This window comes from Gadus chalcogrammus, chromosome 5 (genome assembly GCF_026213295.1).
Source record: "Gadus chalcogrammus isolate NIFS_2021 chromosome 5, NIFS_Gcha_1.0, whole genome shotgun sequence".
In the NCBI taxonomy this organism is placed as follows: Eukaryota; Metazoa; Chordata; class Actinopteri; order Gadiformes; family Gadidae; genus Gadus; species Gadus chalcogrammus.
This window is the reverse complement of record NC_079416.1, coordinates 443,382-456,511: the sequence shown is the minus strand read 5'-3', so window position 1 is coordinate 456,511 and position 13,130 is coordinate 443,382. Positions and strand designations below refer to the sequence as shown.

The 13,130-nt window shown below is 45.5% G+C and overlaps 7 non-coding genes and 3 pseudogenes across 7 annotated transcripts; all 10 read left to right on the top strand.

Annotated features, from left to right (window-relative positions):
* Positions 1 to 491: 491 nt before the first annotated feature.
* LOC130383394 (5S ribosomal RNA) lies at positions 492 to 610 on the top strand. Its single transcript, XR_008895833.1, has one exon. It is a non-coding gene; the product is annotated as a 5S ribosomal RNA (ribosomal RNA).
* A 7,076-nt stretch (positions 611 to 7,686) lies between these two features.
* LOC130383383 (5S ribosomal RNA) lies at positions 7,687 to 7,805 on the top strand. Its single transcript, XR_008895822.1, has one exon. It is a non-coding gene; the product is annotated as a 5S ribosomal RNA (ribosomal RNA).
* A 529-nt stretch (positions 7,806 to 8,334) lies between these two features.
* LOC130383372 (5S ribosomal RNA) lies at positions 8,335 to 8,453 on the top strand. The gene has a single exon (XR_008895811.1). It is a non-coding gene; the product is annotated as a 5S ribosomal RNA (ribosomal RNA).
* Positions 8,454 to 8,983: 530 nt separating this feature from the next.
* LOC130383286 (5S ribosomal RNA) lies at positions 8,984 to 9,100 on the top strand. Its single transcript, XR_008895736.1, has one exon. It is a non-coding gene; the product is annotated as a 5S ribosomal RNA (ribosomal RNA).
* A 528-nt stretch (positions 9,101 to 9,628) lies between these two features.
* Positions 9,629 to 9,747, top strand: LOC130383280 (5S ribosomal RNA). The gene has a single exon (XR_008895733.1). It is a non-coding gene; the product is annotated as a 5S ribosomal RNA (ribosomal RNA).
* Positions 9,748 to 10,276: 529 nt separating this feature from the next.
* Positions 10,277 to 10,394, top strand: LOC130383294 (5S ribosomal RNA; annotated as a pseudogene).
* A 527-nt stretch (positions 10,395 to 10,921) lies between these two features.
* On the top strand, positions 10,922 to 11,039 carry LOC130383296 (5S ribosomal RNA; annotated as a pseudogene).
* A 522-nt stretch (positions 11,040 to 11,561) lies between these two features.
* LOC130383408 (5S ribosomal RNA) lies at positions 11,562 to 11,680 on the top strand. The gene has a single exon (XR_008895846.1). It is a non-coding gene; the product is annotated as a 5S ribosomal RNA (ribosomal RNA).
* Positions 11,681 to 12,213: 533 nt separating this feature from the next.
* LOC130383404 (5S ribosomal RNA) lies at positions 12,214 to 12,332 on the top strand. The gene has a single exon (XR_008895843.1). It is a non-coding gene; the product is annotated as a 5S ribosomal RNA (ribosomal RNA).
* A 538-nt stretch (positions 12,333 to 12,870) lies between these two features.
* LOC130383290 (5S ribosomal RNA) lies at positions 12,871 to 12,988 on the top strand (annotated as a pseudogene).
* Positions 12,989 to 13,130: the final 142 nt, after the last annotated feature.

Here is a 13,130-nt window from a genome sequence, read left to right as displayed (position 1 = left end):
ACCGTGGCGTACCGTGACCTGATGTTTACTGCCAACCGCTTTGGAGGATTTAAGCAACATACAAAAACTGACAACGTCTCTCAAAACTATTTTTGTGAAACATGAGGACAGTATAGTGATACTGCCAGCAGGGAGCACCAGAGAGCTGAACCGACAGTTGTACATTTCTTAAACTTTCACCAACACAAACACGCACGCTCACTTCAGATCATGGGAGGACGTCAAAAAATCACCACCCATTCTCTGACACTTTAACCGTTAACCTTGGTTCAAACATTTAACATCACACGCACACGCAGTGTATTTCAGATAATTAATGAATTCAGATGTCACAATGATCGTTTACATGGATAAGGAGTCCTACTGAATCAATTACTGCCGTTTATATCTAACTAATGATTGTTTTTGTAAAAGTGTAACGTCGAGCCTCAGCAGCTTTCTCACTCCTTATGTGCTACTGTATAAAACCTGGTTTTGCGCCTGCACTAATTGCTTACGGCCATACCACCCTGAACACGCCCGATCTCGTCTGATCTCGGAAGCTAAGCAGGGTCGGGCCTGGTTAGTACTTGGATGGGAGACCGCCTGGGAATACCAGGTGCTGTAAGCTTTTTCTTTTTCAACTCGAGCTCATTGACTCCGTGGCCTACCGTGGCGTACCGTGACCTGATGTTTACTGCCAACCGCTTTGGAGGATTTAAGCAACATACAAAAACTGACAACGTCTCTCAAAACTATTTTTGTGAAACATGAGGACAGTATAGTGATACTGCCAGCAGGGAGCACCAGAGAGCTGAACCGACAGTTGTACATTTCTTAAACTTTCACCAACACAAACACGCACGCTCACTTCAGATCATGGGAGGACGTCAAAAAATCACCACCCATTCTCTGACACTTTAACCGTTAACCTTGGTTCAAACATTTAACATCACACGCACACGCAGTGTATTTCAGATAATTAATGAATTCAGATGTCACAATGATCGTTTACATGGATAAGGAGTCCTACTGAATCAATTACTGCCGTTTATATCTAACTAATGATTGTTTTTGTAAGAGTGTAACGTCGAGCCTCAGCAGCTTTCTCACTCCTTATGTGCTACTGTATAAAACCTGGTTTTGCGCCTGCACTAATTGCTTACGGCCATACCACCCTGACGCCCCCTACAGTGTCGGAGTACGTAGTGTTTTTGAACAGCCGCATGGTGAATTGTTTGTTCTGGTGGAGAGAGTTTTGTTGGAGTATTGCTATCTGGTCTTACAACCTAGTTATTTTGTGTTTTTTCGTCCCCCGCAGTCATAGACTGTTGGGGGATCGCCCTGAGTTTATATTTATATATTTTCCAGTCTTTTTTTGTTCCTTGTAGCTACTGTGGAGGCGAGAACGATCCGGGGCTTAGCTTCGGCGAAGCCACCGGGTTGAAATGAGGGCCGGCGGGCGGCGAGCTGGAGCGACGGAGAATGGTGCAGGACGTGAGGTGGAGGAGGACGGAATGAAAAAGGGAGAAGTTGGCGGGTTGCGAGGAGGAAGGAGTGCTGCGGAGGAGTCGGGAGGAGAAAGGAGAGAAGGAGGGAGCGGGGGAGATGGAACGGCAAGACGGCTGGAGGCGGGCAAGAGCAGGTGGCTGGTGGAGAAACAGCGGACGGGTTAAAAAAGACAGAGCGCAAGTATGAGAGGAGGCTCACGGTTTGCGTGGAGCAGTGCGGGGATGTTATACCCATTGGAGAACTAATGAAGGCTATGGCGGTGTGTGCGGAGAGATAAGGGCTTGTAGGGTGCTGGCCCTCGGGAAGCTGGAGGTGACGGTGTGTGGAGAGAGGGGGGAAGGACCGTCTACTGGACGGCTTTAAGGTACACAATACAAGGATAATTGCCAGAGAACTATGCAATGACGAGCTGGTGGTTTCCTTTCTCACCCTGCCAGCATACATATCGACGAGGAAATCCTGGAGAGACTAAGAGGGTGGGGAGTCCGGGCGATTTCGTCCATTAGAGGAGGATGTGGCCGGGCACCAACATAGGCGGACGGAACAAGGATTGTACGGGTGAAAATTTAATGAGCTCGTGCAATCCTTGCCGTATTCCACTAGATTCAACACGGCCACGGGTGTTGAATACTTAGAGTTATCCACGACCGACAGATGAAGGTATGTAGGAACTGTATGCAGCCTGGCCATATCCTGCGCGAGTGCCCGGATTTCACCTGCCACAATTGCGGATGCCAGGGCCACTACGCCCGGGAGTGTGCCACAGGGGTGGTAAAGTGTCTGACGTGCCGGAGGAGGGAGAGGGACTGCATATGCCCGGTGGCGGTGGAGGCGGAGGGGGACGGCGGCGAGCTGGATGGTGGCGCACCGGGGGCGCAGGACGACGGTGGTGGTGAGGACGAGGAGGAGGGCATGGGCGCGAGCATGGACCGGGACGGTGCCTCTGGGGGGGAGGAATTCCCCACGTTGCTGGAGGAGGAGCTCACCTCGGGCCAGCCTGCGGACCCGGACCTGAGGGGAGAGCTGAGCGAGGGGCCTGCCGCGGCGGCAGGGAGACAGGAGCGTGAGAGGCAGAGGTGAAAAACAGGAAGGGGTAAGAATGTTGGGGATGGAACGGGGCTAACTGCATTAAATGACTTGGGGCAATGAGGAGGTGGGGGAGAGTGGGGATTTTGTTGTTGAAACTGTGAGGGGAGGGGAGCTCGGGGAGTGACATGGACTTGGAGGAGCTAGGGAGGCTAAAAAAAGGCTGTCTGCAAGGCAAAAAAACGGACGGGAGTGGGAAGAAGAATAAGAATTGTTAATTTTTTGATGAAGGTTATTGTGCTAGCTGGCTCTTTTTCGTTGGTTTTTCCTTATTTTATTTTTATTATTTATGGCTTGGTTATTTTTTCCCTGAATGCGAACGGTATGAGAACTGAAATATAAAAGAAATGCCATATTGGACATAAGAGCTGATATTTTGTGTTTACAGGAAACTAGGTGGGATGACAACCTACTGAATAGGAGTAGAAAGCAGTGGAAAGGCCAGATTTATTTTCTGAAGGGACTCCCAGGGCCAGGGGAGTGGCAATATGTTTTAATAGTGCTAAAATAACGGGGATTAATTTAGTTCATAGAGATTTAGAGGGGAGGTTTTAGTTGTTGATTGTGTTTATGAGGGGAGGGAACTTAGAATAAGTAATTTACATGCACCCAATGGGGAGAAGGAGAGGAGGGTTTTTTGGCTGGTTTAAATGTGTGGTGCAACCCTAACTGTATGATTGTGGGGGATTTTAATGTATTTTGACTCGGTCTGATTTATCGAGTAACAATACGTTTAAAGGGGACAGCACTAGGCAAACCCTTAGGGACTTGATGGAGAACTATCAATTGGTAGACATATGGAGAGTCCTACACCCGTGGGAAAAGGTTTTTCAAGGAGGCAACTTGTTGCTAATACTCTGAAACAGAGTAGGATTGACTTTGTGTTGGTACAAAGTGGTAATGTTAAATTAATTAAGAGTGTGGAATACATCAATAATACCTGGAGTGACCACGCGGGGATTAGGTTAGAGGTGGGAGGGAGGGGAGGGAGTGTCAACCAGAGGCCTTGGTGCTTTAATGCCAGCTTTTTGGGAGATGCTGTGTTTATGAAGAGCATGGTTTTTTTTTTTGAAGAGAACGATGGATGAATGGAATGATGATGCGAATATGAGTGTGTGGTGGGAGAGTGTGAAAATAAGAATTAAAAACAAATGTGTCAGGTATGGTATAGAAAAAAGGAAAAGGGAAAATGCAGAGGAGGTTCATTTGAGAAAACAACTAAATGAGGAAATTAAACTGTTAGATGAGGAGGGTAATATATGTACGGAAAAATATGTGGATTTAAAAGAAAAATTGAGTGCCTTAGAGGTAGCGAAGTGTAGAGGGGCTGCTATTAGAAGCAGGATACAATATATGTACGAAGGGGAAAGGAGCACAGCCTTTTTCCTGGGTTTGGAAAAACAAAAACAAAATAAAACGGAGATAAAGGAGGTATTAGATAATGGTGGTCAAATAATAACTGATAAGGAAGAGATATTAAAAGTAGTTAGGGATTATTATGAGTGTTTATTTAAAAAAGATGCATGTGATGAGGATAGTGTGGGAGAGGCCTTAGAGGCACTGGAGAGGACTTTAAGTAGGGAGGATAGTGCTTGGTGCGATTGTGAATTTCTGTGCAAGAGATTTATAGTGCTATTGATGGACTAAACAAGATAAGAGCCCGGGGAGTGATGGTCTGACAGCCGAGTTTTACGTCGGCTTTAAGGGAATTCTGGCTCCGGTGGTTGAAAAACTCTGCAAGTATGTGGAGAAAACAGGCTGGCTCCCGGAGAGTATGGATTAGGCATAATTACGATTTTTTATAAAAATAAGGGTGATAACAAAAATCTTGATAACTATAGGCCAATCATCTACTCAACACTGACTATAAAATTATTGCCAAGATACTTGCGAATAGAATGAGGGAGGTAATAGGCTCAGTAATAGGTCCAACTCAAGCGTAGAGCATTCCGGGGAGGGACATTGGGGATTCGATATTACAATAAAACAGGTAGTTAGAGATATGGAAGGGGAGGGAGGATTGTGGCTGGGGATTGATTTAAACAAAGCGTTGATAGGGTGGATCAGGATTTCTTGGGGAGGGTACTGGAGAAACTTGGATTTGGGACTAAATTAAGGGGGTGGGTGGGATTGCTCTATGGGGGGGCTAAGAGTAAAATTAAGTGTAACGGTGCTCTGACTGACTCTTTCGATGTCAAGAGGTCAGTGAGGCAGGGCTGCCCAATGTCAGCACTGCTCTATAGCATGGTGGCGGAGCCGTTGGCGGCTTTAATTTTGAATGACAAAAGAGTGTGTGGAATAGGTAAGGGAAAAATTAGTTTAATGCAGTATGCGGATGATATTAATGTAATGGTAAAAAGTGAGAGTGATGTGGATATAGTGTTGAAACATATAGAAACGTATGAGAGAGCTTCAGGAGCAAAAATTAATATGGAGAAATCTGAAATAATGGGGATGGGTAGGAACAAAGACCTAGATAACAAATGGGGATTCAAAGTAGTGGAGAATCAAAGAAAAGTGCTCGGAGTGTATGTTGGTAGTGATGAGAATGAATGCGATGATTTGACGTGGAAGGATGTTATTGGGCGTATGCAAAAGACCCTGAGTATGTGGAGGGCTAGGGGTCTGCTGTTGAGGGGAAGGGTGGCCGTCACCAATGCTCTAGTGTTGTCGCAGGTGAATCATGCCTTGAGCACTTGTGCGCTTCCGACTTGGGCTGAGCAGAAGATTGCCAAAGTCGTTAGAGACTTTATTTGGAGGAGCAAAGCAGCCAGTATAGCGCATAGAACGCTGATAAGGGTCAATGATCAGGGTGGGCTAGGATTGATGGACGTACTCGCAAAAAGAACTGCGTTACGAACTAAATTGATAGGCAAATTTAGGGATGCAAGTCGGGAGGCGGCCTGGAAGGGCCACTTCAGCCAGTGGCTGAGCACATTTGGTCTCTTAAGTGATGACAATTTGTTGCAGACGCAGAACGCAGCGGCATATGCACATCTGCCGCGGTTCTTCCAGGAGGTGCTCAACGCGTGGTTCCTGCTGTTTGATAAGACTACACTCGTATGCGAGTCAAGAGCGTCTGTGATGAGGCTACCTTTCCTCTCCAGCCCATATTTTAAACAGGGGGGCGGAGGGGTCATCAAGAGCGTGGCTCTTGAGAGGGCGGGGCTGAAGCGGGTGGGAGATCTAGTGGACAGGGGAGGGAGATGGGATAAAGAAAGAGTGATTAGGATAATGAGAGAGAAGGGGAATAACATATAGGAGGGGAGTGATTGTGAAAGTGTTGGAGAGAGTGGAAGAGTGTGTGATGAGTGAATGGGGGGACGGGTTTAGAAATAAGGGGAGGGTTGGGCAGGATGATGGGGTGGGAATCTTCCTGTGCCTGGGGGGGGAGACACACGCCATTACTGATGTCAAGACAAAGATTTGGTATAAGCATGCATTGACACATAGAGTGCAAAAAAAACCCACATGTGAGAGTAAATGGGCAGACACATATCCGGACATTACACCCAACATTTTGTGGAAGTACATTAACATACCGCACACACCGCATGCAATATTTGATCTTGATTTCAAGATAAGGCACAGGAGGATTTTCACATGCATCATCCTGCACCAAATGCACAGGGGAGTGTATGGGAGGACGTGTATGGTGTGTGAAAGTGGGGATGAAGACGTGAATCACATTTTTGTGTATTGTTGCGAGCTAGTGGAGTTCTGGGGAAAAATCAAGGGGCTGCTGGGAGGGTGCAGTGTGGGAGACTGCTGGGTGGAACGGGGGTGGGAATTGTCTGTACTCTTGGGAGTGAGTAGGAAATATAGAAATTGGAAAATGATCATATGATCTTTGGATTCGCAAGGAGGGCGATTTTTAACAGACGCAATTTTGCGCTGTATGAAAGGAGAAAGTTGGATGCATGGAGGCTGTTTGTGAATGAATGGAAAAGACACTTACGAATGCTGTATGTTGTGGACGAGGCTTTGTTTGTGAGTATGTTTGTAGAGAGCGCGGGAGTATGTGGTGTGAATGAGAATGGAATTGTATGGATGACTGAGCAGGGCACCGTTGGGGTTGATTTGGGTGGTTTAAAGGGGGTGGCTTATTTTGGAGGTGGGAGAGTGGGGGGTTTTGTGTGGGATTTTGGTTTTGTGTGTTTTTTTCGAATGAGGGGTGGTTTAATTTTGTGGGTAAATGGTCGAGGCTAAAAGATTCTGTGTTTGGGCTGTTCGGTTTGTGCTTTGGGATTGAGGGGCGGTTTAATTTCGAGGGTAAGTGTATTCGGGAAAAGATACTGCTTTTGCTGTGTTGTTCTTATTTTAATTTAAAAGAGAAAGTGTGTTTAGCTAATTGTTTGTGCGGTTTCTGAGGTGGTTTATTTGTGGGACTGTTTTTCATTTACTTTATTTGATATACTGTATAAATGAATGTGTAATTGTATAAAATTGAATATATTTTTGATAATAAAAAAGATTAAAAAAAAAAACACGCCCGATCTCGTCTGATCTCGAAGCTAAGCAGGGTCGGGCCTGGTTAGTACTTGGATGGGAGACCGCCTGGGAATACCAGGTGCTGTAAGCTTTTCTTTTTCAACTCGAGCTCATTGCCTCCGTGGCCTACCGTGGCGTACCGTGACCTGATGTTTACTGCCAACCGCTTTGGAGGATTTAAGCAACATACAAAAACTGACAACGTCTCTCAAAACTATTTTTGTGAAACATGAGGACAGTATAGTGATACTGCCAGCAGGGAGCACCAGAGAGCTGAACCGACAGTTGTACATTTCTTAAACTTTCACCAACACAAACACGCACGCTCACTTCAGATCATGGGAGGACGTCAAAAAATCACCACCCATTCTCTGACACTTAAACCGTTAACCTTGGTTCAAACATTTAACATCACACGCACACGCAGTGTATTTCAGATAATTAATGAATTCAGATGTCACAATGATCGTTTACATGGATAAGGAGTCCTACTGAATCAATTACTGCCGTTTATATCTAACTAATGATTGTTTTGTAAGAGTGTAACGTCGAGCCTCAGCAGCTTTCTCACTCCTTATGTGCTACTGTATAAAACCTGGTTTTGCGCCTGCACTAATTGCTTACGGCCATACCACCCTGAACACGCCCGATCTCGTCTGATCTCGGAAGCTAAGCAGGGTCGGGCCTGGTTAGTACTTGGATGGGAGACCGCCTGGGAATACCAGGTGCTGTAAGCTTTTTCTTTTTCAACTCGAGCTCATTGACTCCGTGGCCTACCGTGGCGTACCGTGACCTGATGTTTACTGCCAACCGCTTTGGAGGATTTAAGCAACATACAAAAACTGACAACGTCTCTCAAAACTATTTTTGTGAAACATGAGGACAGTATAGTGATACTGCCAGCAGGGAGCACCAGAGAGCTGAACCGACAGTTGTACATTTCTTAAACTTTCACCAACACAAACACGCACGCTCACTTCAGATCATGGGAGGACGTCAAAAAATCACCACCCATTCTCTGACACTTTAACCGTTAACCTTGGTTCAAACATTTAACATCACACGCACACGCAGTGTATTTCAGATAATTAATGAATTCAGATGTCACAATGATCGTTTACATGGATAAGGAGTCCTACTGAATCAATTACTGCCGTTTATATCTAACTAATGATTGTGTTTGTAAAAGTGTAACGTCGAGCCTCAGCAGCTTTCTCACTCCTTATGTGCTACTGTATAAAACCTGGTTTTGCGCCTGCACTAATTGCTTACGGCCATACCACCCTGAACACGCCCGATCTCGTCTGATCTCGGAAGCTAAGCAGGGTCGGGCCTGGTTAGTACTTGGATGGGAGACCGCCTGGGAATACCAGGTGCTGTAAGCTTTTCTTTTTCAACTCGAGCTCATTGACTCCGTGGCCTACCGTGGCGTACCGTGACCTGATGTTTACTGCCAACCGCTTTGGAGGATTTAAGCAACATACAAAAACTGACAACGTCTCTCAAAACTATTTTTGTGAAACATGAGGACAGTATAGTGATACTGCCAGCAGGGAGCACCAGAGAGCTGAACCGACAGTTGTACATTTCTTAAACTTTCACCAACACAAACACGCACGCTCACTTCAGATCATGGGAGGACGTCAAAAAATCACCACCCATTCTCTGACACTTTAAAACCGTTAACCTTGGTTCAAACATTAACATCACACGCACACGCAGTGTATTTCAGATAATTAATGAATTCAGATGTCACAATGATCGTTTACATGGATAAGGAGTCCTACTGAATCAATTACTGCCGTTTATATCTAACTAATGATTGTTTTTGTAAGAGTGTAACGTCGAGCCTCAGCAGCTTTCTCACTCCTTATGTGCTACTGTATAAAACCTGGTTTTGCGCCTGCACTAATTGGCTTACGGCCATACCACCCTGAACACCCCGATCTCGTCTGATCTCGGAAGCTAAGCAGGGTCGGGCCTGTTAGTACTTGGATGGGAGACCGCCTGGGAATACCAGGTGCTGTAAGCTTTTTCTTTTCAACTCGAGCTCATTGACTCCGTGGCCTACCGTGGCGTACCGTGACCTGATGTTTACTGCCAACCGCTTTGGAGGATTTAAGCAACATACAAAAACTGACAACGTCTCTCAAAACTATTTTTGTGAAACATGAGGACAGTATAGTGATACTGCCAGCAGGGAGCACCAGAGAGCTGAACCGACAGTTGTACATTTCTTAAACTTTCACCAACACAAACACGCACGCTCACTTCAGATCATGGGAGGACGTCAAAAAATCACCACCCATTCTCTGACACTTTAACCGTTAACCTTGGTTCAAACATTTAACATCACACGCACACGCAGTGTATTTCAGATAATTAATGAATTCAGATGTCACAATGATCGTTTACATGGATAAGGAGTCCTACTGAATCAATTACTGCCGTTTATATCTAACTAATGATTGTTTTTGTAAAAGTGTAACGTCGAGCCTCAGCAGCTTTCTCACTCCTTATGTGCTACTGTATAAAACCTGGTTTTGCGCCTGCACTAATTGCTTACGGCCATACCACCCTGAACACGCCCGATCTCGTCTGATCTCGGAAGCTAAGCAGGGTCGGGCCTGGTTAGTACTTGGATGGGAGACCGCCTGGGAATACCAGGTGCTGTAAGCTTTTTCTTTTCAACTCGAGCTCATTGCCTCCGTGGCCTACCGTGGCGTACCGTGACCTGATGTTTACTGCCAACCGCTTTGGAGGATTTAAGCAACATACAAAAACTGACAACGTCTCTCAAAACTATTTTTGTGAAACATGAGGACAGTATAGTGATACTGCCAGCAGGGAGCACCAGAGAGCTGAACCGACAGTTGTACATTTCTTAACTTTCACCAACACAAACACGCACGCTCACTTCAGATCATGGAGGACGTCAAAAAAATCACCACCCATTCTCTGACACTTTAACCGTTAACCTTGGTTAAAACATTTAACATCACACGCACACGCAGTGTATTTCAGATAATTAATGAATTCAGATGTCACAATGATCGTTTACATGGATAAGGAGTCCTACTGAATCAATTACTGCCGTTTATATCTAACTAATGATTGTTTTGTAAAGAGTGGATACGTCGAGCCTCAGCAGCTTCTCACGTCCTTATGTGCTACTGTATAAAAACCTGGTTTTGCGCCTGCACTAATTGCTTACGGCATACCACCCTGAACCACCCCGATCTCGTCTGATCTCGGAAGCTAGCAGGGTCGGGCCTGGTTAGTACTTGGATGGGAGACCGCCTGGGAATACCAGGTGTCTGTAAAGCTTTTTCTTTTCAACTCGACTCATTGACTCCGTGGGCCTCCCGTGGCGTACCGTGACCTGATGTTTACTGCCAACCGCTTTGGAGGATTTAAGCAACATACAAAAACTGACAACGTCTCTCAAAACTATTTTTGTGAAGATGAGGACAGTATAGTGATACTGCCAGCAGGGAGCACCAAGAGCTGAAACCGACAGTTGTACATTTCTTAAACTTTCACCAACACAAACACGCACGCTCACTTCAGATCATGGGAGGACGTCAAAAATCACCACCCATTCTCTGACACTTTAACCGTTAACCTTGGTTCAAACATTTAACATCACACGCACACGCAGTGTATTGCAGATAATTAATGAATTCAGATGTCACAATGATCGTTTACATGGATAAGGAGTCCTACTGAATCATTTACTGCCGTTTATATCTAACTAATGATTGTTTTTGGAAAAGTGTAACGTCGAGCCTCAGCAGCTTTCATCACTCCTTATGTGCTACTGTATACAACTGGTTTTGCGCCTGTACTAATTGCTTACGGCCATACCAACCTGAACACCCCGATCTCGTCTGATCTCGAAGCTAAGCAGGGTCGGGGCCTGGGTTAGTACTTGGATGGGAGACCGCCTGGAATACCAGGTGCTGTAAAGCTTTTTCTTTTTCAACCTCGAGCTCATTGACTCCGTGGCGTACCGTGACCTGATGTTTACTGCCACCGCTTTGGAGGGATTTAAGCACAGACAAAAACTGACACGTCTCTCAAAACTATTTTTGTGAAACATGAGGACAGTATATTGATACTGCCAGCAGGGAGCACCAGAGAGCTGAACCGACAGTTGTAGCAGTATCTAAACTTTCACCAACACCAACACGCACGCTCACTTCAGATCATGGGAGGACGTCAAAAAATCACCACCCATTCTCTGACACTTTAACCGTGAACCCTTGGTTTCAAACATTTAACATCACACGCACACGCAGGGTATTTCAGATAATTAATGAATTCAGATGTCACAATGATCGTGTACATGGATAAGGAGTCCTACTGAATCAATTACTGCCGTTTATATCTAACTAATGAGTGTTTTTGTAAAGAGTGTAACGTCGAGCCTCAGCAGCTTTCTCACTCCTTATGTTCTACTGTATAAACCTGGTTTGCGCCTGCATCTAATTGCTTACGGCCATACCACCCTGAACTCGCCCGATCTCGTCTGATCTCGGAAGCTAAGCAGGGTCGGGCCTGGTTAGTACTTGGATGGGAGACCGCCTGGGAATACAGGTGGCTGTAAGCATTTTCTTTTTCAACTCGAGCTCATTGACTCCGTGGCCTACCGTGGCGTACCGTGACCTGATGTTTACCTGCCAACCGCTTTGGAGGATTTAAGCAACATACAAAGACTTGACAACGTCTCTCAAAACTATTTTTGTGAAACATGAGGACAGTATAGTGATACTGCCAGCAGGGAGCACCAGAGAGCTGAAACCGACAGTTGTACATTTCTTAAACTTTCACCAACAGCAAACACGCACGCTCACTTCAGATCATGGGAGGACAGTCAAAAAATCACCACCCATTCTCTGACACTTTAACCGTTAACCTTGGTTCAAACATTTACATCACACGCACACGCAGTGTATTTCAGATAATTAATGAATTCAGATGTCACAATGATCGTTTACATGGATAAGGAGTCCTACTGAATCAATTACTGCCGTTTATATCTAACTAATGATTGTTTTTGTAAAAGTGTAACGTCGAGCCTCAGCAGCTTTCTCACTCTTTATGTGCTACTGTATAAAACCTGGTTTTGCGCCTGCACTAAGTGCTTACGGCCATACCACCCTGAACACGCCCGATCTCGTCTGATCTCGGAAGCTAAGCAGGGTCGGGCCTGGTTAGTACTTGGATGGAAGACCGCCTGGGAATACTAGGTGCTGTAAGCTATTTATTTTTCAAACTCGAGCTCATTGACTCCGTGGCCTACCGTGCGTAGCCGTGACCTGATGTTTACTGCCACCGCTTTGGAGGATTTAAGCAACATACAAAAACTGACAACGTCTCTCAAAACTATTTTTGGTGAAACATGAGGACAGTATAGTGATACTGCCAGCAGGGAGCACCAAGAGCTGAAACCGACAGTTGTACATTTCTTAAACTTTCACCAACACAAACACGCACGCTCACTTCAGATCATGGGAGGACGTCAAAAAATCAAACCACCCATTCTCTGACACTTTAAAACCGTTAACCTTGGTTCAAACATTTAACATCACACGCACACGCAGTGTATTTCATGATAATTAATGAATTCAGATGTCACAATGATCGTTTACATGGATAGGAGTCCTACTGAATCAATTACTTGCCGTTTATATCTAACTAATGATTGTTTTTGTAGAAGAAGTGAACGTCGAGCCTCAGCAGCTTTCTCACTCCTTATGTGCTACTGTATAAAACCTGGTTTTTGCGCCTGCACTAATTGCGTACGGCCATTCCACCCTGAACAAGGCCCGATCTCGTCTGATCTCGGAAGCTAAGCAGGGTCGGGCCTGGTTAGTACTTGGATGGGAGCCGCCTGGGAATCCAGGTGCTGTATGCGCTTTTCTTTTTCAACTCGAGCTCATTGACTCCGTGGCCTACCGTGGCGTACCGTGACCTGATGTTTACTGCCAACCGCTTTGGAGGATGTAGCACATACAAAAACTGACAACGTCTCTCAAAACTGTTTTTGTGAAACATGA